This window comes from Panthera tigris, chromosome X, assembly GCF_018350195.1.
Source record: "Panthera tigris isolate Pti1 chromosome X, P.tigris_Pti1_mat1.1, whole genome shotgun sequence".
In the NCBI taxonomy this organism is placed as follows: Eukaryota; Metazoa; Chordata; class Mammalia; order Carnivora; family Felidae; genus Panthera; species Panthera tigris.
The window spans coordinates 38261676-38287981 of record NC_056677.1 but is presented as its reverse complement, the minus strand read 5'-3'; the positions used below and the strand labels follow the sequence as shown (position 1 = coordinate 38287981).

General features: G+C 43.2%; 1 protein-coding gene across 3 annotated transcripts in view; it reads left to right on the top strand.

Moving 5' to 3' along the window:
* Positions 1 to 203: 203 nt before the first annotated feature.
* The window catches only part of LOC122235498 (norrin cystine knot growth factor NDP), a 51644-nt gene continuing 25541 nt past the window's right edge, over positions 204 to 26306 (top strand). The window contains exons 1-2 of one of the 3 annotated variants that reach the window (XM_042975139.1): positions 7795 to 8030; positions 25222 to 25362. The gene's annotated coding sequence lies outside the window, so the exon portion shown is untranslated. Of the gene's footprint in view, positions 351 to 7794; positions 8031 to 24951; positions 25363 to 26306 lie in introns of those variants that run through there. The other 2 variants (XM_042975138.1, XM_042975137.1) reach the window with 2 other exon arrangements.

Sequence of the window (26306 nt, the reverse complement as noted above, 5' to 3'; positions counted from 1 at the left end):
TGTTTACAGAGGTGAACATAGGTTGTCTCCCAGCTTTCTGGTTTACATGGTTCATAGGGTCCATCAGATAAAAACAGGTCAACTGCTTGGGACAAGAGCAACTGTCATTGGTTGTTCTTATCAAGAATGGATAAGAATCTCTCCAGGGTGTTCCCCTGAAGGAGGCACTGCCTGTCATGACAAACACATACTGACAACAGATTTTTCCATCAGACACACCAAGAGGTCCACGAGACTGCTTGTTTCTCTTTTTTGACTTCTTAAAAGTATTTTTGACTTCATTTTAATGTATTGACAATTTCTGATTATAGAAGAGTGCGTGCTCGCTGAAGAAAATGTGAAACCGACAGGTAAGCCAAAAAAAAAGATGGTATAAATCATCTGAAATCCCAGCATCTAGGAAAAAAGCATTGTTAACATTCCGGTATGTGCTTTTCCTGTCTTATATTATGCATGAATGTAATTTTTAACAAAAAGTTCAAACTGCATGTTATTTTTCAATCTGTTTTTAATTAAACTATATATCATGCACATTTTCCCATGTCATTAAATATTCTTTAAAAAATACATTTAATGGCTTCTAGGTATTTCATTAGATAAAGGCATTTATTTATTGAGCCAATCCTTTATTAGAGAATAGTGAGTTGGTTTCCAAGATTGGCCATTATAAGAAATGAGGCTGTGGATGTACTTACAGATAAATCATTGGAGAAATGTATAATTATTTCCTTAAGGACAAATTCCCAGAAGCCCAATGGTCCATATATATACACGTATATATATATATATATATATATATATATATATATATATATGTGTGTGTGTGTGTGTGTGTGTGTGTGTGTGTATACGTGTATATGTACGTGTACATATATATACGTGTATATATACGTCTATATATGTATATATATATGTGTGTGTGTATATATACATATATATGTATATATGTATATATACACACACACATATATATATACATATATATACATATATGTATATATATACACACATATATACATATATATACATATATGTATATGTATATCTGACCACTTTTCTACACAGAATGTTATAAAATTTACACTCTTGCCAGCTGTATTTGGGAGTACCAGTGGTGGCACACTTCACCAAACTTAGTGTGTTGTAATTTTATTTCAGCCTTGTCAGTTGACTACACAAAAGGTGATGTATACCTTGTGGTTATTTTGATTTGCACTCTGTTGTTAAAGAAGCTACACTTTTGCTAAAAATAAAGCGACCGGCTCTGCAATTTGGTGAATTACATTTTCCTGGCCTTTGCCAATTCCAACATTACTTTTTTCTCTGACTTGTGAAAGCTCTTTATGGTGTCTCTTTTTATTTTTCTGCTTCATATGTAGTCATGATGTTTTCTCAATTTTGTTTGTGCTCTTCCACCAGAGGGGTACATTAGGCTTGAATTTATAATATGTATTGTTGTTGCTTTTATGTATTAATATTTTTATAGAGTGAAAGATACCAGTGTTTTCTTCTTGTGATGTTGCTTTCAGTGTTATGATTTGAAAAGCCTACTGCACTCCAGAATTACATAAATGTGTATCTATATTCTCTTCTGGAATAGTTCGTGCTTTTTTTCCCCCTAAAAATTTAAATTTTTTTTTAGCCCAGCTGAAATCTATTCTGGAATGTAATGAAGTTAAATGAATTTTTCCACAAATATTTAGTCAAGTTCTATAAAAATATGGTTTTTAAATGAGACAGCTATCATATGCTAAATTCTTAAACATTCCCGTGTCTGTTCTGGACTTTCTATTTTTGTTACCTTGAATTGTTTGGCTAGTCCTGCATCCACACCACATTGTTCAAATTATTGCGGCTTTATAATATATTTCAACATTTGGCTTCAAGTCCCTTCTCATTTTTCTTTAAAAAATTTTCTTGGTTATTCTTGCCTGTTTATCCTTCTGGATAAACTTGAAAAGCCTTTGGTCAAGTTGCAAGAATGTGAAGTTGGTGTTGGATTAGATTAGAAATGTATCACATTTGTAAAGCAAACTGGGAAAAATTAACACTTTAGTAATAATGGGTTTTCCTATCCAGAAATACAGGGTGCTTCTGCATTGTATTCTAAACTCTTCTTTTAAGTCCATTTTTGTTTTCTTTTCTTTTTTATTTTACGAAAGTTTATTTTATTTATTTTTGAGAGAGGGAGAGCATGAGCAGGGGAGGGACAGAGAGAGAGGGAGAGAGAGAATCCCAAGCAGACTCCAAGCTCTGAGCTGTCCGCACAGAGCCTGACGCGGGGCTCAAACTCACAGACTGAGATCATGACCTGAGCCGAAGTCGGACGCTTAACCGACTGAGCCACCCAGGCGCCCCTGTTTTCTTTACACAGTGTTGCACATTTCTTGTTAAGATCATTTGTAAATAGGTTATATTTTTTGTTCATTTTGTGAATGAAATAATATATATTTTTTAATATGTGAAAGTTATCGATACTTGTAAATTTGTGTTGGTGCCCATCACTTCCTAGTAGTGACAACCTTTTCGTGGATGATTTTCTTGAAGTTTCAAGAAAAAAATTCAAAATGGCATTACTTCTATTCTCTCTCCAGTGTTTATGCCTCCTATTTCTTTTCTTGTTTCCTTATGTGGTTTGGGACTTACAACAAATGAAAAAGAATAGTGATGATGTGAAGCATCCTTATATTATTCCTCTCTTCAATTGAAAAGCCTGTCAGAATGACGTAAATCGTTGGTTTGCAAAATATGCTATTTATCATGTTGGCAAAATTTTCTTCTAGTCCCAGTTTACTACACATATTTGTAATGCATGGTATTTAATTTTATCACTGATTAATTAATTTGGGATGTCTGTTGAATTTTTTTCTCTTCTCCCTTGATGTGATAAATTACGTGAATCGATTTTTAAATATTAAATAACCCTTGCATTCCTAGTATAAATTTGTTTCTATTGTGGTGTACTATTCTTTTCTTTTCACGCTGGATTCGGTTAATGAATGCAATGTTTAGGATTTTTGTTTGTACATATTTGCTGGACTATTTAATAAGCTTTGTCTCTGAGTGTTTAATCTTTATCAGGTTTTAACATCGTGGTTTTGCTAGCTTCGTAAAATGAGTTGGAAACTTTCCATTGCTTTCTCTACTTTGGAATTATTTAAATAGCATTGGAATATTATAAAAATGAAAATAACTCAATAATTCATTTTTGACAAGGTTTGTGATTTCTTCCACGGTCTATTTCTGGTCTACTCCAGTCTATTTCATTTCTATTTCTGGTCTATTCCAGTGTCTTACTTCTTCTTGAACCAGTTCATAAAGCACTTTCTCAGAAAAGTGTTTCTGGAACATTAATGTACACACAGATCTCCTAGGGATCTCCTTGGTGTCTAGATTCTGATCCGTTAGAACTAAACCATAAGAGACTCTTAAATGCGGAGAACAAACTGAGAGTTGCTGGTGAGGTGCTGGGTGAGGGGATGGGCTAAATGTGTGATGGGCATTAAGGAGGGCACTTGTTGGGATGAGCAGTGGGTGTTATATGTGATGAACCACTAAATTCTACTCCTAAAACCAATACCACACTACATGTTAACTAACTTGAATTTAAATGAAAGAAAAAACCAAAAAGAACTACACCATGTATCCTACTCTCTAGTGAGTCACCCTAATTCACAGAAAGCTAGTAGAATGTCGTAGACTCTGGGTCTGGAGTTCTCTCTTGTCCAGCAAGAGCTCGGACGCGGGATTAAAATACAAGAGAGGCTGATGTCCAGGAGGAGACAAGAGCCCCAGGTAAGGGTCCTTGCTCCGTTTTTATTAGGATCAGAGGGCCTGCAAGCATGATGGACGTGCACAAGGAGACAATGAAATCGTGAACATTAACTCATGGGTGTGGGGGAAAGGGGGTTTTGACGATACGCGGTGTCAGGGGTTTGGGTCGATACAAAACAAAATCCTGGCACCGGGAGGATGGTTGTTTACAGCAGACATGAGACACCACATCTGTTTGTCTAAACTTGCCTAGGGGACAAGAAAGGCAGAGCATGCTACCTCAGGGTCAACAAGGCACCTTTCTTTTGCTAATTAGCTCCACTCTGGGCAACTTTGCCCTGCCGTGGACTGTAGCCCTCTGTGTTCCTGTTTTTGTCCTTCCTTCCTGTGAAAGCGGCTTTCTGCTATTGTACTAAGTTGGGAGATGCTTCCGCCCTGAATGCCTAATCTTGTTTACCTAATCTTGGATGCGTTCATCCTGTAACTTTCTATGTCTTTATGTCTTGTTAACCCATCGGTGCAAACTCAGGGAATTTCTAAGCTTATTCCCCACAGTTGCCCCTTTTTGTTTTTCTTGGTTCTTCCAGTCTTGTGTTTGAGGACCGTCATGACCAGCTCCTGGTCCTTCTTTTGCTTTTGGATGGTTTGGAGGCTGATGGTCTGTGGAGTGGTTTCAGGATGAGGAGTCCATGAAGAGGCATCCTCCATCTTGAAAAAGGGGGTGGGGGTGGTGGCTACTCATTCAGAGTCATTCTCTGGATGTCCTGGTTCATTGGAAGATATCCTGGGGGTCTCCACCATGCCATGGTACGGCTTCCCCAACTGAGAGGGAATCCACAGAGGTCTCGAATCTGAAAGAACACAAGCATATTCTCGACCCCGGGTGTGCTGTTTAGTGGGCCCAGTCTGTGTGGACCCCCATTCAGGGATTTTGTATAGCGTCCTAGCTTGAGAGGGTTTATCTGATTTTGAAGAATGTCGCTCAGCGGCAGGTAGTCCTTGAGGATTAAGATTTAAAAACTTAAGAGTAATCATAGCACAATTCAGAAGGAGCTGAAGTCGTCACGCAGACAGTCAGGAGTATCTCCCCCTTTTTGTTTTTTTTAACATATTGTGCTCATTTTGGAGCGTATTATGTGCTCGTTTTACAATTGCTTGGCCTTGTGGATTATAAGGAATGGGCAATTCCAACCAAGGCTTAAGTAAAACAACTTAAAAAGGGCATTGTGTCCTGTTTTACCCTTTTGGTGAAATTATATTTATTTATAATTAATAAATATATGTATATGTTCATACATAAATATATGTGTATATTTATTTTTAATATATGTATGTATTTATTTATTTATAAATATATGTGTGTATTTATTTACTTATTTATTTATTACCTGTAACAAAAATGTATTTTCATTTTTTGTATCTTTCTTACGTATCTCTTACTTTTTTATAGACGAAGTTACTTATTTCCATTAACCTTAATTACATTTAGCAGAATGTTAACTTTTAGAAACCTTAGTCTCCCTTGAAAACTAAGTAGTAAGCAATTATGAACTGTCTGTTACATCAGAAATATTTTAGGTGGCAGACTTATGAATCTATTAAGCATAGAGCATGGTTTTTTTTTTTAATGGGTTTAAATATTCTTAGTTTTTGTGGGTTTTTTGCCATAAGAAGTCAGAAGCATAAACCTATGTTTAGCAAGCAAAGCTGCAGCATCCCGTTTGATTTGGAAGAGGCCTAAATGTCCGACGAACTTAATTCAATGTGTCATTTAAGCAAAACGTTCAAGTTTTAGGTTACCAAAGACCCTGAAAGCTATTTTAACAATTATGCCTGAAAACTATGAGACGGACAAAGTTCACCATTCCTTTAAGTCGTCCCCCTGCTGACAAATTGGAACAGAGATAACATGAGTTTATGTGACCTTTAGTAAACCTTAGTAGAATGAAGTTTTATTATTTAATTTTAATAATTCAAAAGACATGTCTACCTTAATTAGATTTCAGCTGTGTCCCCTTAAAAGTTTACCACTGTTGGGGCGCCTGGGTGGCTCAGTCGGTTGAGCGTCCGACCTCGGCCGGGGTCAGGATCTCACTCACGGTCCGTGAGTTCGAGCCCCGCGTCGGGCTCTGTGCTGACAGCTCGGAGCCTGGAGCCTGCTTCGGATTCTGTCTCTCTCTCTCTCGGCCCCTCCCAGCGCATGCTCACACTCTGTCTCTGTCAATAATAAAGAAACTTAAAATTTTTTTTTTTTTGGGAAAAAAAAAAGTTTACCACTGTCAATTTTTTTCTGGCAGAAACAGCGAGGAAATCTGAAGCAGGCGCCATAAGTCTAAGGGGGTGTTTTTTGCTTTCTGACAGGTGAGGAGGAAGGGAAGGCAGAAAAGGTGAGGTGCCGCCACCAAGAGGCCCGAAGGCAGATAAAGGCGCAGAGGACAGAGAAAGAGTTCACGTGGTCCTAAAGCCTGTCGGCTCAGAGAGATGAGCAAGATAGCGATTTTTGTTGTGTTTTGTATTATTTGGTTTTCCACTAGTGGGATCTGGGCAGTCCGTATCGGGCCAGAGAAGACAGGGAAGTTCCCCGAGACAAAAGGAGTTTCGGCAGCTGCTTGAGAATATTCCTTGAAATCTCCATCCCGGGGTAGACCCTTAGCCAGAGACAGTTGGCGCTAATCATCATCGTTCTTAAGCCGGGAAATGAATGAGGGAGAAGCCCCCGCATACGGTTAGAGTAACCGGAGGGTATCGGGGGAAACAGTGAGAAAGTTAGAGTGCCTGTATTAGGGATGGCCTGTGGAAGATCCACTGCACTATTTCAGTGCATTGTTTTATTGTCAATGATTGGAAGCTGGGCTCGCTGCCTTGGTTGGGAATATTGCCCTGTGCCGGACAGTCGTTCAAAAGACGCCGGAACAGCAGCGTCAAAGTGTTGCTTAGCACAAGCCACGCAAGCAGCCCGAAACCCTTGGGCATAGATGGCGTGTTGGGCCGGGGTCAAAACGATGTTCGTAAGGGAGCCCCAGTCCCAGGCCCACATGGAATGAGTGCCACAAGTATTTTCTAAAATGCCGATTGCACAAGGGCTGTGCTGGGCATACAGCTGAACTGATTCTTGCCATTCCTTTACTATTGGAAAGAGCAGGCCTTCATGGACATATTGCCTACTTTGCCTGACAACGGGAAACCGCTGGAATTTACCGGCCTTATGAGCTTCCTTCACGTACTTTTGCATTGGGGTAAGGACCTTATCGGAACCGGTCAGTGAGGTTTTTTAGAGGCTCAATATCGTCCCATCTTTTTGAGGGAGGGGGAGGTGCGGGCTGTAAAGGCACCGAAGGCACAGGCTGACTAAAAAAAAGCTCAGGGTTTTCCTCTTCTTTTGGGTAATTTTACATCTTTATATACATCCTCTGAACTCAAGGGGAGAGGGGCAGTGTGGACAAGGGACCAAGTGAGGACCACCTCAGGGGGGACATTAGCCCCCTCAGAATGCCCAGCTTTAGATGTTTTCCCTACTTGTTCCCAAACGTCAAGATCACAAGTTCCCTGTTTGGGGAACCAAGGGCAGTGTTGCTGGGTACTCATTAATAATGTAAGGAGTGGGGCGCCTGGGTGGCTCAGTCGGTTAAGCGTCCGACTTCAGCTCAGGTCACGATCTCGCCGTCCGTGAGTTCGAGCCCCACATCGGGCTCTGGGCTGATGGCTCAGAGCCTGGAGCCTGCTTCCAATTCTATGTCTCCCTCTCTCTCTGCCCCTCGCCCGTTCATGCTCTGTCTCTCTCTGTCTCAAAAATAAATAAACGTTAAAAAAAAATTAAAAAAAAAATCTATTCAAAAAATAATAATGTAAGGAGTGCTTTCTGATTGAGGATAATGTTGGCCACCTTTTCCAATGACTGTAAAATACGAATGTGTCGTTCCTGTTTGGGGGATAGGGAGTCTCCCATGATAAATCTCTCAAAAGTTCCACGGCAGCGAATCCTAATATAGTTTCGCTTATCTCTTACCTCGTCAGGAAGAGATTGTAATCTGGTGCCTTTTTCTTGGAGCTCTTTAAGTCGCTCCACGGCGTCCTGCAGTCCTTGAGTCGCACCGCCTCCTGGCCATGTCGGCCTGTAGTGCTCTGGGTTCCAATCCCACTGGCATCACCATCTGTCGTAGACTCTGGGTCTAGAGCTCTCTCTTGTCCAGCAAGAGTGCGGACGCGGGATTAGAATACAAGAGAGGCTGATGTCCAGGAGGAGACAAGAGCCCCAGGTAAGGGTCCTTGCTCCGTTTTTATTAGGATCAGAGGGCCTGCATGCATGATGGACGTGCACAAGGAGACAATGAAATCGTGAACATTAACTCATGGGTGTGGGGGAAAGGGGGTTTTGACGATACACGGTGTCAGGGGTTTGGGTCGATACAAAACAAAATCCTGGCACCGGGAGGATGGTTGTTTACAGCAGACATGAGACACCACATCTGTTTGTCTAAACTTGCCTAGGGGACAAGAAAGGCAGAGCATGCTACCTCAGGGTCAACAAGGCACCTTTCTTTTGCTAATTAGCTCTGCTCTGGGCAACTTTGCCCTGCCGTGGACTGTAGCCCTCTGTGTTCCTGTTTTTGTCCTTCCTTCCTGTGAAAGCGGCTTTCTGCTATTGTACTAAGTTGGGAGATGCTTCCGCCTTGAATGCCTAATCTTGTTTACCTCATCTGGGATGCTTTCATCCTGAGATTTCCTATTCCTATGCCTTTGCCCTGTTTACCTAATCTTGTTTACCTAATCTTGGATGCATTCATCCTGTGACTTTCTATGTCTTTATGCCTTGTTAACCCATCGGTGCAAGCTCAGGGAATTCCTAAACATATTCCCCACAGTAGAATATCTAAGGAAATGGAGAGCACTAATGTCTTGTTCTCCAGAAGCAGACCCTCCCTAACGTGAGGGCTCAAATTTGTGCCCTCAAAATTTGACTTCTTTAAAACGTGTTCCCAGGAGAAACTGGCAAGGGCGTCGGGGCAGACAAGAGGGAAGAAGGGGAAGAAGCTGAGGAAGAGTGTGAGGTCGAGTGACGTCCCAACCTGAACCTGATCCTACAGGGGGCTCTGGAGGAGAAATTACAACTCAGAGTCTGTCCTGACCCGGGGCAAAGGAACTGTCCTACACCCACCAGTCATTGGCCAAAGGGGGGTGTAGGGGTCTGGGTGCGGGTGATGTAAACTCCCTGGTACTTCCTGCTCTAATGTCTTCCCAAAAAGTGTTGCAGAAGTTGGGAGAGGGGGCACACACTGTTATAAGGAATCCCGGGGATCTGAGCAGAGTAATGAACGGGGGGATTCTGTATGATTCTTTACGAACAGGGGGAATTCTATATCCCTCAAGTAATCTTCCCTAGACATTTTCTTTTTATTTCAGACAAACATTAAATGAAAAATAGAGCAACAGAGGGTTTGAGATTGCGCTCTGATAAGTTCTGACAGTCAGCCTTTGTATGTTGGAATACTTTTGCAGACGGTCGATCACCCGGGAGTAGGGTTGACATCCATTTGCAAAAAGCTGGGAATCACTTAATAAGGGTATATGACTGAATAGGGAGCCATATTACCTCTGCTTTAAGGTGAGACAGGGGCACACCATGGGCCAGGCCAAGATCCTCCTAGAAAATTGTTTTTCATTTACTACAGTACATAGACACATAGGAAATAGAAACCCAAACTCTATTTCATATGCAGCAGCAAAAATATCTTTGGTCTGGAATTTTTCAAGGCTCTGAACATTAAAGATATCTCAGTAAATGACCCCAATTATTTCCAAACGTACAAGATAACTACATAAAATAACGCATATGGACACTTAACCTATATACTAGTTTGTAATTTGAGGAAGGTCTACCAAAACATCTTTAATTTTAGAAAAGCTTATCGGCTGCCTCTCTTCCTTCATGTAATTATTAGCTAGAGTTTCAGTAATCTGTCCAAACCAATATCTGTGTGTAAGAAAATGTCTGTTAGTCTCATCTCCATAGTAGGAGGGCAAAAATCAGCTTGTCCCAAAGTAGTATTGGTTCCTTAACAAACACATTACTCATTTTCACTGTGACAGATTGTATTTTTCAGAGATGGTAAGTCCATGTATATATATATATTTTTTTCCCATCCTTCATGCCCTTCTTATAATACGACATGGACACTTCTCCACTGAAAGGCGGTGTCTGTATTCTCTCCCTTAAACCTGGGTGAACCATTGTAACTGCCTCAATCAGTAGGATGTGGCAAAAGTGATGCTGTGTGACTGCGAAGGCTCGGGTCGCCATAGGGAGCACAGCCCTTTTTTTTTTTGCTTACATTCACCCTTAAAACCCAGCCACCATGTTGTGAGGCTGTCCAGGCCATGCAGAGAGGCCACACGTGGGTGTTCCAGCTGCCGGTCCCAACTAAGCCTCAAGCCAACAGCCAGCATCAGCCTCAGACACGTGAGTGAATGAACCCTCAGAAAAATCTGGCCCTCAGCCTCTGAGCTGCCTCAGCTGAGGCTCTAAACACTGTGCAGGGTGTGGAGACGAGCTATCGCCATGCCATTCTGTCAGAATTCCTGACCCACTGAATCTGTGGGAGACAATAAATGCTTACTGTTGTTTTGGAACACTAGGTTTGGGGTTCATTTGTTAACTTAGACATGCACCAGTAATCCGTATTTCCTCACAGATTTAAGACCTCATTGCCATATACTATACTTGTAAGTAAACACGGGTCTATTTATGAACCCTTTGATATTTCATTGATCCTTTTGGGAGTGTCTCTTGAGGAAAGTTTCCTTTTGTATCACTATATACATATACGCTATGGGAAAACCCAAACCCCCAAATCTCTGTAGCTGAATACAACAAAGACTTACTTCACATTTACCTGAATTCCACCTTGGGTTGGGCAACGCTCCAGACCAGTTGTCTTTCATGGAGAGATTCCATGATACGGGCTGCTTCCACGGGCAATGTTGCAATCTTAGCACATGGCCTTCGGGTCACCAAAGTATGGGAAGAAAGAAGTGAAGAGTTGGTGCCCGAGGTCCTAAATGGCGTGACCCAGGGGTGACACCTTTTCTGCCTGTTGGCCAGAACCAGTCACATCATCCCATCAACAACGAGGAGGCTGACAAATGTAAGAGTACATGAATATTGGGTGAGCAGTAGGTGTTTTGGCCACACCCTTCATTAGTTATTGTTTATTTTCCCAGAAATGTCTCGGCAATGCTCACACATATATTGTACCTGACACATTTTATTTATTTATTTATTTATTTATTTATTTATTTATTTAATGTTTATTTATTTTTGAGACAGAGAGAGACAGAGCATGAACAGGGGAGGGGCAGAGAGAGAGGGAGACACAGAATCCGAAACAGGCTCCAGGCTCCGAGCGGTCAGCACAGAGCCCAACGCAGGGCTCGAACTCACGGACCGCGAGATCATGACCTGAGCCGAAGTCGGACGCTTAACCGACCGAGCCACCCAGGCGCCCCTACCTGACACATTTTAGAATCCGATCCATTACATTTTCGTGATCTTTTTGTTTTAGAGGGGAAGAAATAAACTAACACAAAGAGGGACCAGACTAGTTCCCTAATTTTTACTTGTTGCTCCATTCCTACCAACCAAGACTCTTTCGGTTCCTGATTAAATATTACTAACCATGATTTAATGTCTACTTCATTTAGCTTAGGCCACAACCAATTCCTGGCTGTAGATTCGAAAGTGGAGGGAAGGCCGATGGCATTTTCAAATTTCCTTGATGATTTCTCCCTAGAGTATTAGAGAATATAAGCCTGATCTGCGGTAGAATAACCATATAGGAAACATCGTTGCTCTGTAACTCAGGCCAAAGAACATTGGCCTGAAAGGCCTCCTCTTGAAGCAGAAAGCAGACATATCCCACGAAGGGAATGTCTACTAATTTAATAGTTCTGTAGTTTTATGGGAGGACAGAGTAAAATATAGCCCAATTAAAAATAGGATAAGATGTTGCGTTCGAAAGAAAAACAAATCTTCTCCAAAAAAACTTTGAGATAATTATATCATTTTAATTGAAATCTCTGCAAGAGACGAATTTTGCCAATTTTCTGTTCAGCTGATAGGTAATTCTCCTTGGAGGAGTGAAGAGAAAGCTGTGGTTTAATATGTGTATGTTCGTCATGTTTTGTATCTGTGTTTGCAAAAATACTCCTCCATGGCCTTGGAACGGGATGCTTCCGGTCTGTCTCAGGCCTGCCTTATGTGGTAAATCACAGGCATTATTTTGAGATTATATTGTGCTTGAATCTTCCTTCTTTTCTTGGTGTAGGCAACTGAGAGTCTAGTGGGCATTAGGAGAAGTGGGTATTAGGCCTTCTCCAGATTTCTAAATATTGATTATAACTCAGGCTGAGTTCAATTTGTGGCCCTTTTCTCTTTTATATTTGCTCCTGAGAGGATCCAGTCCCCTGGCTCTATTGTTTTTTTAATTTAAAAAAAATATTTATTAATTTTTGAGAGAGAGAGAGAGCAGGGGAGGGGCAGAGAATCCCAAGCAGGTTTCACACTGTCAGCGCAGAGCTCAATGTGGGGCTCAAGCTCACGAACTGTGAGATCGCGACCTGAGCTGAAATCAAGAGTCGGATGCTGAACTGACTGAGCCAGCCAGGCGCCCCTAGTCCCATGGTTTTAAAAGGCGCCTATGTGCCGATGACCCCAAAACTTGTATCAGCTACACAGATCTCTCCCCTAAACTCCAGGTGCTGGCCGCCTCTCTACTTGGGTGTCTATCAACCATGTCCAGATCAGAACCTCCTTGATCTCACCTCCGCCTCACTACGCACTTCTTTAACCTTCCTTATTTCAGTGAGTGACAACAAGATGAAATCAGCTGTTCGGGACAAAAAAACTCTACGTGCTTCTCGAGACCTCTTTTCCCCCTCAACTCACGAGATCAATCCATTAGCAAGAGGTTTTTTTTTTGTTTGGTTGCTTGGTTGGTTGGTTTGTTGTTGTGTTTTTGTTTTAGAAAATCTACATTCAGACTGTTTGCAGAATCCAAGCACATTTCACCCCTCTACCAACTTAGTCCAAGTTTTTTTTTTACTACGAGGTAAGTATTAATTTGTCTGTGATTTATCCCCTGTAGAGAGGAAGTTGGCCTCTTGCAAATCTCCGTAGAAGCTGGCCAAGGCTTAGTACTTAAGGACATCAATCCTGGTCGACCATGAGACTTGGACCTCAGCCCTCCAAACATGCCCAAATTGAAGCTGGTGCTCCTTTAATCGTGAGCACTAGTGTGACAAATCCTGCTGCTAGGCTGTCTTTGTCCCTACAGCTGCGGCACAAGGTCTGGACCCTTCACTCCTCCCCTAAAGAGGAGCTGGCAGGATAGGAATGGGGCACAGCTCGACTCTTTCATACTGCTTTTACGTCCTGGCCCCTCATCATGTCAGAGAAGAACCTGGCTCTTCCCTACCCATTCAGCTTAAAAGCCCCACATCCCAAAAGTCATGCCCCTCTCCGACATCTGGCATCAGACGCGAAGGTACCCCAGAGTGGGAGGGGCCGTGTGGAACTCATGTATCTGCCCCAATCCTGTTCCCCATGAGTTTTCTTCCAATGAGTGATGTTCTTACAGGTCTGGTCTGTGTGGTAGCCATTTTTCCTTGTTGCACAATAGGTGTTCTATTACACCCAAATCCCAATTCTTGGTTCTGCCTCCCTCATCCGCGGTTTCAGTGCAATGAGAACGCCAACCGATCACCCATTGTGTTCCTACCAAAAACCTAAGTGTGTCATTGCCTATTCCTCTTCTTCACCTAAACCATACATTCGGTCCTTCAGCCAGTTCTGCAAGAGCTCTACTTTCAAAATACAGTCAGAGTTTAACCATGTTTCATTGCATTCACCTCCTAACCAGACTATTTCCGCAAAAGACCCTGAGGTCATCCTTTTTATTTTTTTAATTTTTTTTTAAGGTTTATTTATTATTGAGAGACAGAGAAACCGAACATGAGCATGGGAGGGGTAGAGAGAGGGAGAGACACAGAATCCGAAGCAGGCTCCGGGCTCTGAGCTGTCAGCACAGAGCCCGACGCGGGGCTCGAACCCACAAACTGTGAGATCATGACCTGAGCCGAAGTCAGACGCCTAACGGACTGAGCCACCCAGGCACCCCTATTACTATTTTGTAAGAGAGCATGTGCGTGTGCACACCAGTGGGGGAGGGACAGAAAGAGGGGGAGAGAGAGACTCTCAAGCAGGCCCCATACCCAGCACAGAGCCCAATGCAGGGCTTGATCCCACAACCCTGAATTATGACCTGAGCCGAAATCAAGAGTCTGACACTCAACCGACAGAGCCACCCAGGAGCCCCATCTTTCCTATTGTTTTTTGTTTGATTGTCACCATGGCGCTTACTAATTCCTGAAAGTATATTGTCTGTTTATGAGCCTGTTGTCAGCCTCCCTAATGGAATTTCTGCTTCACGAGAGCTTGGACCTTGTTCGTGTCCTTTGCTGTTCTGTCTCCAAGGCCTAACACAGGGCGTGGCTCTGCTCAAAAATTATCTGTTGAATAAATGAATGAGTGGGACTGAAAAAAGAGATCTGAAAATAATTCCTCAGAGATCCGGGAAAATCTGAAGACATTTCTAAAAGCATAATTATCCATCAGCCCCATTAGGAAAGACGGAGCCTTCTGCACTTAATAGGTGTTTGATAAATACAGATCGAATAAGTAAATGGATAAAATCAAGCTGCCTTTATTCATCACACGGAACAGCTATAGCATGCCTCTATGCCCGTTATTTTTTTCTTGACTCAAACCACCACATGTGATTTTTAAAATGAAGTTTTGATTGAAAAAGTCACAAATTTGGGGAAATGGTTCAATATGTGAAAACAATTCTTTGGGGAAAAATAAAGAAGTGGGAAGTATGATGAGTGGTATCTTTTCGCGTGGCGGGGGTGGGGGGAAGATCAAGAACTATAATCTTTCTCTGAACATCAAGTGAATGATTATTCATCCTTTGAAAAGTATACGTGAATTAGAAGCTGTCAGTACAAACTCTTTATAGTAATTCTTTCTGCGTGAAACTGACCTTAAGTAAGACGAAAACTGGCCTAACATGAATTTGGTGAGCTACTAGTGAACGTAGTTTGTCCTTGATCACGGAGACATGCAAAGTTAATTAAGAATGTTATTTCCAAACGAATGTCGCCTTTGGTACTAAAGGAAGTGACTATTTCTTAATACTGGGAAATTTAAGAATCTCTTTGATTCTTAAAGAAGAATCAAGAGTTGACAGCAGAGTCTATTATCTTACAGGAAGAACCAAAGAAGTTGAAGTTCAAATATGACTGAAGCAGTTCGGTTTCATTCTGTAGAGAAAGTCATTACTTCCTAGCCTGCCAGTAGTTTTATAGGCATCTTAACATGGGAGTCGAAGACCTTGGGCCTGTTTGTAGCTGGGGCTGAGTTCACCATTTCCGTTGGCGTTCTCCAGCAGGGTAACAACACACAGCGATAATCTTTGAAATCATGTCAGCTCAATGCCTCAAATAACCTTCACGCCGAGCCTCGTAAATTGGTTTTCTTTACCCATAAAACAGATGAAGTAACTGAGGTTGTAAGGAGTTTAACGACTCTGCCCAAATTGCTGAGCTAATGAGATTTGCCAGGCTGGGGCATCCGTGGTGCAATTGAGTTAAAGGTGCAGATAATGGTGGAGACTTAGAGGATAATCAGTTGCACTTGGTATCCCGGTGAGAGGTGCCCATGGGAGATTTAAATGGCGTTTTCTCAGGAATAAGTGGCAATTCCTGTTCTGAAGTTCGGAAACCAGGCTGAGAACAGAGATCGACGTGGAGGTGACGTAGGAACCATGAACTAGATAAATCATTCAGGTGGGTGTTAGTGAAGAGCATTGAGGCCATGAAAGAAAAGGATGCCAGGGAAGAAAAATTTGAAGGAAGAGTGGCTCGTTTGTGTCCGATATTATTGAGGGCTCCTGTGGAGTGAGGACTAAGACCTTTGAAATAAAATGGATATCGGGGTCCTTACCGCTAGTATGAAGCACCCCATGCCCAGTAGTGTGGCATAGTACTAACTGATGATTTGAGTTCTATTTCTCCCCTAAATAAGGAAGAGCTTATTAGCAAGCTGACACATTTTGTTAGAGGATTTGTTTCCCCCCTAAATATGTCCTTTTTTTTTTTTTTCTTTCTCAAATGTTCTTCGGACTGCTTTGAATCTTTGCATTTCTAATTGTGTGTATAAAATGATTGTTCACTATCTTTCTGGAGTAACTCGCGGATAGAAGAATGTATTTAAAAAGAAAAGGGCTAGATAAAAATCTTAGTTTTCTTATTGCACTAACAATGTGGCTCTTAAATCACTTTTTATAAAGTTCAAAAGGTGCTTGAATTTAGGGCTGAGAGTCTTTTTTCTTTCGTCATCTTTTTATAAACTGAAGATTGCCCTGATTTATGCTTTGATGAGATGTACAGTGTGCTGTATGAAAAAAATATCCTCTCAATGCTTTGAAGATTCTCATAAAATGGTGAAAACCGTGCCAAAAGAGATTATTCACTAAAATTAGTACATATGCAGTGGTTCATTAGCTTGAATTTACATTGTGAAATTGCTCATTGAATTGACTGGGTATTTTTATAATGGTTAAAGACTGGTTCTTAATTCTGATTGTGCTTTAGAATTGCCTGGGGAGTTTCCCCCTGCCCCTCGAGGCTGTCTGCTTAATTGGGTAACATTTCATGCGGTGGGTGGGGGGAGAAAGAGGGTGTGCTATGTTGTTGGTTTTTTTTACATAGACTTTATTTTTCAGAGTAGACTTAAGTCCACAAAAAAAATTGAGCGGAAAGTACAGAGAGTTCCCGTATTTCCCCTGTCTCCCCTCCCCATGCACACACACCCTCTCCCAATATCAACATTTCACACCAGACTGGTACATTTGTCACAACTGATGAACCTACATTGACATCATTATCACCCAAAGTCCATATAGCTTACATTAAGGCTCACTCTTGGTGCTGGACATTCTATGGGTTTAGACAAACGTATTATGACATCTATCCATCATTACGATATCTTGCAGACTATTTTCACCGTACTAAAAATTCTCCATGTTTGGCCTATTCATTCCTTACCCACACCAACCCCTGGCCAACACTGATCACTTTACCGTCTCCATAGTTTTGCATTTTCAAGAATGCCATATCGTTGGAATCATATGGTAGGTAGCCTCTCGGATTGGCTTCTTTCACGTAGGAATGTGCATTTTCCACGAATGTAGGCTTTATTGAGGTATTATTGACATATACAATTGGAGAGTAATATGCATTCAGGATTCTTTTCTGTCTTGTCATGGCTGGATAGCTTATTCCCTTTTAGCACTGAATAGTATTCCACTGTCTGGATGTACAGGAGTTTATTGATCTGTTCACCTACCGAAAACAGCTTGGTTGTTTCCAAGTTGGGGCACTTATGAATAAAGCTGCTATGAATATCCACGTGCAGGTTTTTGTATGGTATAGTTTTCAACCCTTTTGGGTAAATACTAAGGAGCACAACTGCTGGATCATATGGTTAGAGTATGTTTACTTTTGCAAGAAACTGCCAAATTGTCTTCCAAAGTGGTTGTACTGTTTTGCATTTCCACCCACAATGAATGAGAGTTCCTGTTGCTCCACATCCTCGCCTGTGTTTGGTGTTGTCGTTGTTCTGGATTTTGGCCATTCTAATAGGCATGTGGTTAGTAGCTCACCGTCGTTTTTGTTTTTGTTTTTGTTTTTTGTTTGTTCATTTTTGAGACAGAGACCGAGCATGAGCAGGGGAGGGGCAGAGAGAGAGGGAGACACAGAATCCGAAACAGGCTCCAGGCTCCGAGCTGTCAGCGCAGGGCACGACGCGAGGCTCGAACTCACGGACCGTGAGATCATGACCTGAGCTGAAGTCGGACGCTCAACCGACTGAGCCCCCCAAGCGCCCCTCACTGTCGTTTTAATTTGCATTTCCCTAATGACATATGATGTGAAGCATCTTTTCATTTGCTTTTCTGCCTTCTTCTATGGTGAAGTGTCTGTTCAGGTATTTTGCCCATTTTTCCATCAGTTTGTTCATTTTCTTACTTTGAGTTTCAGCATTCTTCACAGATCTGATGTCTTTCGCAAATGTTTTCTCCAAGTCTGTGGCTTTTCTCTTCATCCTCTTAACATGGTCTTTCACAGAGCAGTCTTTGTTTTAATGAAGTCCAGCCTATCAGTTGATTATTTGATGGACTGTGCTTTTGATGCTCTAAGGGAAACTTTATTTTAATTAATGTATTTTTATTCCTTGTCTTCTTATTCTCTTTTTTCACACCTCCAGTTTTGGTAACCACATCCACTTTCTGTTTCTAAGGGTTCTGCTTTTTTAGATTCTACATGTAAGGGAGATCATACGGTATTTGTCTTTCTCTGTGTGATTTATTTCACTTAGCATAATACCCTCATGGTCCATCCAAGTTGTTGCAAATGGTAGGATTTCCTTATTTTTCGTGGCCAAATAATATTCCTCTGTGTGTGTGTGTGTGTGTGTGTGTGTGTGTCTCACATCTTCTTTATCCATTCATCTGTTGACGGACACAGGTTGTTTCCATATCTTGGCTATTGTGAATAATGCTACGTTGAACACAGGGGTACATATACCTCTTCAATATCCCTCATTGTCATTTCCTGTGGATATATACCCAGGAGTGGATCATATGGCAGTTCTATTTGTAATTTCTTGAGAAACCAAAGAGAGCTTTTTAAAATACCAGATGCCCTGTCTCCACCTTTAAAAACCCTGTGTTTTTTTAATGTTTATTTATTGGGGAGCCTGGGTGGTTCTGTGGGTTGTGTGTCCGACTCTTGATTTCAGCTCAGGTCATGATGCCAGGGTCGTGGGATCAAGCCCTGCATTGGGCTCCTCACTGAGCATGGAGCCTGTTTAAGATTCTCTCCCTCTCTCTCTCTCTCTCTCTCCCTCTGCCCCATTCTCTGCTCATGTGCACACATGCTCTTGCTCTCTCGCTCTCTCTCTCTCTCTCTAAAATAAAAAGAGAATGTTTATTTATATATTTTGAGAGAGAGAGACAGAGCGAGAGAGCAGGGGAAGGACAGAGAGAGAGGGAGAAACAATCCCAAGCAGCTCTGTGCCATCAGCGCAGAACCCAATGCAGGGCTCAAATTCATGAACCGTGAGATCGTGACCTGAGCTGAAATCATGAGTCGGGCACTCAACCCACTGAGCCACCCGGGTGCCCCAAGAGCCTGTTTTAATTAGCCTGAGTGAGGCCCGGGCATTAGCATTTTTAAAGCTCTTGTCTATTCTGAAGTTGAGAAGCACAGTGCCATCATTTCCTTTCTCCGTCTTAGGCAACAGCTTTCAGTGTTTAAAAAACAAAAACAAAACTATCATTTTTTTTTTTTAACGTTTATTTATTTTTGAGACAGAGAGAGACAGAGCATGAACAGGGAAGGGGCAGAGAGAGAGAGAGAGACACAGAATCTGAAGCAGGCTCCAGGCTCTGAGCTCTCAGCACAGAGCCCGATGCGGGGCTCATAACCCACAGACCGTGAGATCATGACCTGAGCCGAAGTCAGATGCTTAACCGACTGAGCCACCCAGGCGCCCCGTATCATTTGTTTTCTGATGACAACCCACTCTCCTGGTTTTCCTCCTACATCTCTGGCTCTTCTTTTCGATCTCCGTCACTGGAGGGGAGCTCAGGGCTCCATCCTATTTCCTAGCCTTTAGCTGGATTATCTCCCTCGGTGATCTCAATCAGCCATATAGCTTTAAAAATACCTTGCATAGGTTGATATCCTTGAAATATACATAGTGCTAGCTCTGAAATTGTCCCTGAAATTCAGGCTTGTGTATCGCACCGTCTTCTCTACCTTTCCAACGTGGATATCTTCCGAGAATGTCCAACTGAACCTGTTCCAGACTGAATGTAATGATTCCAAACCCTGCCCCTCACCAAACCTGTGCTTCCCTCCATCCGCCCTGGGAAAGGAATCGCTCTGGGTTCTTCTCTTTTTGGCACCTTCCACATTTCATTCAGAGGCAAGTCTTGTATCATTCACCCCCCAAAATACCTCCCAAATCTGTCCGCTTCACTTCACCTGCTCTGCTTCGACCTTAGTACCAGCAACTGCCTTCTCTTGCCTGGGAGAGTTCAGTGACCTCTCTTGTTGCCCTCTGCCCTTCCCCCCTCATCTGCCCATGACCCACCTACATATGAGGCAGAGTGAGCTTCCAAAAATGTGAATGATTGCTTTACACTCATCAGTGCGTTCCTATCCGATGGCAAACAAAATTGTGTTAATTTCCTCTATCAGTGTATCAAAAACTGTGCGGTGTTAGACAACAGAACGGTATTGCATCACAGCTCTTGAGGCCAGAAACCAAGATGGCAACAGGGCTGTGTTTTCTCTGATGACCTTAGGGAAGAAGCCTTCCTTGTGTCTTCTATCTCCTATCGTTCGTCAGCAACCTTCGGCCTTCCTTGGCTTGTGAATCCATCACTCTAGTCACACGACCATCTTCTCCCTGTGTGTCTTCACCTCATCTTCCCTCTGTCCGTGTCTGTCTCTATGTCTAAGATTCCCCTTCTCATAAGGACATCAGCCATATCAGGTTAGGGCCCACCCTCGGGACCTCATGGTAATTTGGTCATCCCTGTAAAGATCCTATTTCTTTTTTTCAAGCCTATTTATTTATTTTGAGAGAGACAGAGAGAGTGAGCAGGGGAGGGGCAGAGAGAGTGGGGACAGAGGATCTGAAGAAGGCTCTGCACTGACAGCAGAGAGCCCGATGTGGGGCTCGAACTCACAAACTGTGAGATCATGACCCGAGCCGAGGTCAGACGCTCAACCGACTGAGCCACCCCCATGCCCCTAAAGACCCCATTTCTAAATAAGGTCATGTTCCGAGGTACTGGAGGTTAGGCCTGCAACGGATGGTTTTCGGAGGGGACACAATTCGACTGATAGGAAGACCCAAACTCTCTCCACTGGCCAATAAAACTTTATTTTATTTTATTTTATTTTATTTTATTTTATTTTATTTTATTTTTTTAACGTTTATTTATTTTTGAGACAGAGAGAGACAGAACATGAACTGGGGAGGGGTAGAGAGAGAGGGAGACACAGAATCTGAAGCAGGCTCCAGGCTCTGAGCGGTCAGCACAGAGCCCGATGCGGGGCTCGAACTCACGGACCGTGAGATCATGACCTGAGCCGAAGTTGGACGCTTAACCGACCGAGCCACCCAGGCGCCCCTAAAACTTTATGTGACGTATAAGACTGCTGTTTTCATGTCCGGCCCAGCTCCTATCACTTGTCCCTCTCCCTCTTTCCAGCCACCTTGGCATTTCTGCTTCCCAAGTTTGCTCTTGGCATTTACATTCAAATGCCACCTCCACGGGGTGCCCAACTCTGCTCACCCCATTAATTCAGCCCTCTTCCTGGGCTACTTCACTTACTCTTTATTTCATTACTGTTTTGTTTGCCTCATAGCACACGTCACACTCCGAGGTATATAGGGTGGCTCTCCCTGTGGCAGAGGCTACTGGCGATCTACCCACCTACTGGTCAACCTCTTTGATCACTAAGAAGCAGGCATAGAGCAAGCTCTTTCCTCCTTCCCTCTTGATCCCTGAATCGAGAGGTGATTTCTAGAGTCCCCACTGGTTATCTTGGGTTCACGAATTAACCTGCCAGGGAACAGAAGCCAAGAACGGTGAGCACAACAGAAGTGGAAAGAGTTTGAGGTTTTTGGTGACACCAGGTCCTGGTCTCATGGTTCGTGGGTTCGAGCCCCACACGTCAGGCTCCGTGCTGGCACCGCGTGAACCTGCTTGGGACTCTCTCTCTCCCTCTTTCTCTGCCCCTCCCCCACTCATGCGCACTCTCTTTCTCACTCTGTCAAAAATAAATAAGCTTGAGAAAAAGCCTTAGTATAAAAGAGAATAAGAGTATTCACCTTACAGGACTGTTGTGTATCTCTCTGAAAGAGACCATACGTATAGAATATTTCACTCAGAGCTCAGCAGACAGTAAAAAAGCATTAAATAGTTGTTGTTATTATTGTGGATAGGTATTTTTGAATGAATACTATCCTATTCATGAGGATGGTAAAGATTAGTATTCTCATAGAGAATTAAAAACTGTGACTAGCAGATTATGCTGGTATGTCTGGATTTTACATACACACACACACACACGCACACACACACACACACTCGCACACTCCTATCTTTATCCATGTAGATATGATATGAAATGTTATTGGCTCTCGGTGGGTACCTCGATAAGTATTGATATATAAGAACTACGGGTCTTGCTGGGAATTTTCTACATTTGAAATTTTATAACAGAGACTATAGTAGACGGTCAGTGAATCGGAAACCATTTTTTTATTTGGGGAAGTGGCTAAGAAGAAGTAAAGGCTACATTTCCATCTGTATGCTAATGGTGTTGGTTTGCCTAAATTTGGAAAATTGAATGCTCAGGTCAGGACACCAGGTCGCCCATCTCAAAAACTGTTTCTTGCTAATTAAAGCAGAAAGGAATTTATTGGCAGGATCTTGGTGGGTATGGTGATGGGGGGTACCGTTCACAGAATCACGTGGAAAGCTGGAGATCCAGGCTCATAAAATTGTGAATACCGATGTAGCCAAAAAGAGCAAATTGCTAAGGATGCCTTCTTGGACCCTGTGTGCCCAGGAGAGCCACCTCACGTGGCTGGGCTCTGTTGCCCCCGACATTGGCTGTTGTATCCCCCGGGCTCTCCATTCCAGAACAACCATGGAGAATAACCTTTGAATGTCTGCATGTGTTGGCCACTCCTCCTGGATGGCGCATCCACCTGGCTCTCCAGCTGCCCAAAGAGGGGAGAGGAAATACCTCCTCCCTTCAGATTCTGCAGGGAGGAGGCAGGACCTGTCTTGGGATTACCCATCCCTTTCCAGGTGTTTGGATGCTCGGCGGCTCCAGTAAATACCCACGAGAGCTCCCAAGAAAGAGAGAGAGAGAGAGAGAGAACCTGAAAGCAGCACCAGAAAACAAAGGCTCAGAAGCGAGCCCTTAAAAGATTTCCCATCCAGCTGATAGACACCTCCTTCTCAGAACCCCGAGTGCATGTGAAATCGCAGCAGGAGTATTTTCATCCCTTTTGGCATGGGTGGAAATTTAAAGGGAACCCTTCTTCCTCAGCAATGTTTACAACAAGCCAGTAAAGTAACCATACGTGGCACAGCGACCTTTCTGAAAAGCACGATGTGAGAAAAAAAGAGTTCCTGTCGCCAGATGCCTATTGATAGGCTCGGAAAACGGGTCTTCTGGAGCCCAATGGGCGGAGGCGAAGCCTTTCTCTTGAGAAGGGAGCAGATGGTATTCTTCGCCACCCCTGACAGAATAAACGGCTGGAGGAAGCAGTGGGGCTCCATCTGGGAGAGAGCCGGTCTTCTGTGGCCAAGCAGTCAATGTGTTTGCGATCTTTACACTTCTCTGTGGTGCTCTTGCAGAAGGGCAGGTTGTACAAGGCTGGAAAATTCCAACCGGGAAGGACCATACACCTCTTCACGTCCCTTCAGAGCAGATAAACTCTGAGAAACCCAGAGGAAACAGATAGTAGGGCGGAGTGGTGACCACGCGTTGGGAAAGCCACAAGGTATTTATTTAAGAGAAATGAACAAAGGTGGATGGGCGTCAAGCTGTGATATTTGAACGTGTTGGTGGCCAAAGAGTTCATCCTCCCTCCCGATCTGACCCAGAGAACTGAGCCAGAAAATGTGTTCATGACTATTTCCATGGCTCTTACTCAGCTACAAGTCATTTTCCCTTTCAGATTGTTTCCATTTTTAAGGCCCAATTTCCATTTGCTTTTTTGATCTTCTGCTTTTAAGACATTTGGCCAGTATCATCATCGGCCCTAGTGCCCGGTTTTCTTGCAAGGCTTTGAACTTGTCATTTCTCCTTCGGCCTTGTAGGTGGATTCTGTTTGTAACTGGCAGGTCCCAGGTAGACAGAGTTTTGCTGATGGGGCAAAAGGAAAGGCTTCTTCTCAAAAAGGTAGAGGTATAACTGAACATTTGAAGACACCTCTTGTAAACATCAATGACTGTTTAGAGGAAAAGTTCTGTGGAAAAGTAATGACGTGATCATCAATTTATTAATGAACAAATGAACATGACAGTTTCGGCATCAACAACCCTATGGACCTCCCAAGAGAAATTTCTTCTTCAGTTTTATGATACATTTACTCTTCCGTGAAATGCCATTTTAAAAATATTCTCAGTTTAATTCTTCATCAGGGTTATTTAAAAAAAAATCATTCTGGGGCTGTGTCCGTGTGACATAAAATAAGGCATAAATGGTTCAATGGTTCTTTGTGTTCTCCACAAAAATTGCTTCATGGTTTTCTGTCTTAATTTTAAGCTTTTGAAGGAAATATTCCCCTTTGTCTTTTCACAGCTCCTAAACAGCGTTATCCAGCTAGCAAGCACTTAGCGCCCACACATAGTGACCTTTGCCACTTTTGTTACAAAACTAGCTGTTTCGCTGGTGAGTCGGCCTTACCTATTAGTTTCACACTCCTCTATTCCAAGGAGCCAGGGACTGCACTTCCTCATGGTTTCAAAATCGTATGGAGAGTTACCTGTTAGTTTCACACTCCTATATTCCCAGGAGCCAAGGGCTGCACTTTCTCATTGTTTCAAAACCATATGGGGAGTTTTATTCTAAGTGATGCAGATGAAGGCACTTATTAACGTGCCCTTGTGGATTTCATCATGTACACGCTGCTAGAAATCATGTAATGGATGAACAACTCAGAAAAGAGCTCTCGCCACCCACACACATCGTGATGAAACGGGGCAGCGTTTTGCACTTGCTTCTACAGCATCGCCTGAGAAGTCGTTCTGATTCCCGTCCTCCTCCTCCCTTATACTTAGAATCTCAACTTCATCTCGGGCAGCTGCTGAATCGTTAAACAGAATGCCACCGTCCCTGTATTTCCAAAACTACGACTCTTCCCTGCGGACTGCCCATCTCCAGGGCATGCTTGCCAAAGAATTAAACCCAGAATATTCATTCAGCCTCTTGTTATTCCAAAAGGCGGGTGGGGGTGGGGGGAGGAAACTTCCTCGCCCTTGCCCTTGTTCTTCTGTGTCGTTCCCATCCCATCGTAAGATGCTCCGTGGAAGGGAGCCGAGCGGTGGGCAGTGGCCGAGTCCCCGATAAGGAGCGCCTCACATTTCCGTGGCATTCTCATTTGCTAGTGCGCTGCTGCGGCCGCACGCCTGATTGATATATGACTGCAATGGCACTTTTCCATTTGACATTCTCTCTCTCTCTCTCCCTCTCCCTCTCCCTCTCTCTCTCCCTGTGTCGCTTAAACAACAGTCCTAACTTTTGTGTGTTGCAAATATAAAAGGCAAGCCATGTGACAGAGGGACAGAAGAACAAAAGCATTTGGAAGTAACAGGACCTCTTTCTAGCTCTCAGAAAAGTCTGAGAAGAAAGGAGCCCTACGTTTCCCCCAAGGTAAGCAGGAAAAACAAACGCTGACGGCTTGCCTAGGAAATTGCTTCTTTCCAAACCGACCATTTCATCCTCCTCTCAGACAAAGAGACAACCTTTAAATACCACTTAAATTTGCATTACTTGAATTTGCATTAATCGGTAGCATGCTAGCATTGTGGGTTTTTTTTTTTTTTTTTTTTTTAAATGAACGGGTCTTTGAAGTCTGTGACAGAGCCGGGGAGCCTCTCGGAGAGGCTGCTGGAAAATCCCTTTGGGTTTGACCGAAAGAGATTTTATTTTCGAACTCTCTGCGTAGTTCGATGGAACTTTGTAATGGTTCTTATATCTGACCCGGTGAAAGGAGGCTGGGAAGGAGCATTGGGCGACATGGATTCCTGGAGCCCCAGTATCTTCCCCACCGCCCTCATCCCTGTTACAATGGGGGCACTATGAAGGCGGGCAACCCTCCGAGTTTAAAAGCGCACTGTTTACTTTTATTACTACTTCTGTATGCTGCTGATCTCCTGCCAGGGCTCCGCCGGAGTGCTTAGAATGACTTCAAACAATAGGCAACATTTATTTCTAGCTTTCTCTGTCACGCTTTGCAGGAATCCTGTTCCTTTGCACTCTCCTCCCAATGTGCAAGGACTTCGCTTTCCGTAGACGCAGTCAGGAGCGCCGGGGAGAGAGAAGGACGGGTTTACTATAGGATTTTGATTGGGCAAAAAGTCCAAGGAAATGCATGCTGTTTGCCTTGGCCTTATCGCAAAGGGTTATTTTTAGTAGTCAGCTTGTCCCTGCGGCTCGACCGATGCTACACTGTCCGAGCGGTGACCGAGGAAGGATGCTCCCACCAGCGCAGGGACCGGGACCTGTAGGAATGACTCCTACAGACACCTGAGGAATATTCGGAGGGTTCTTTCGAGCTCCTGAATACAAGTTCTCTCTTTAAATGAACAATTGGG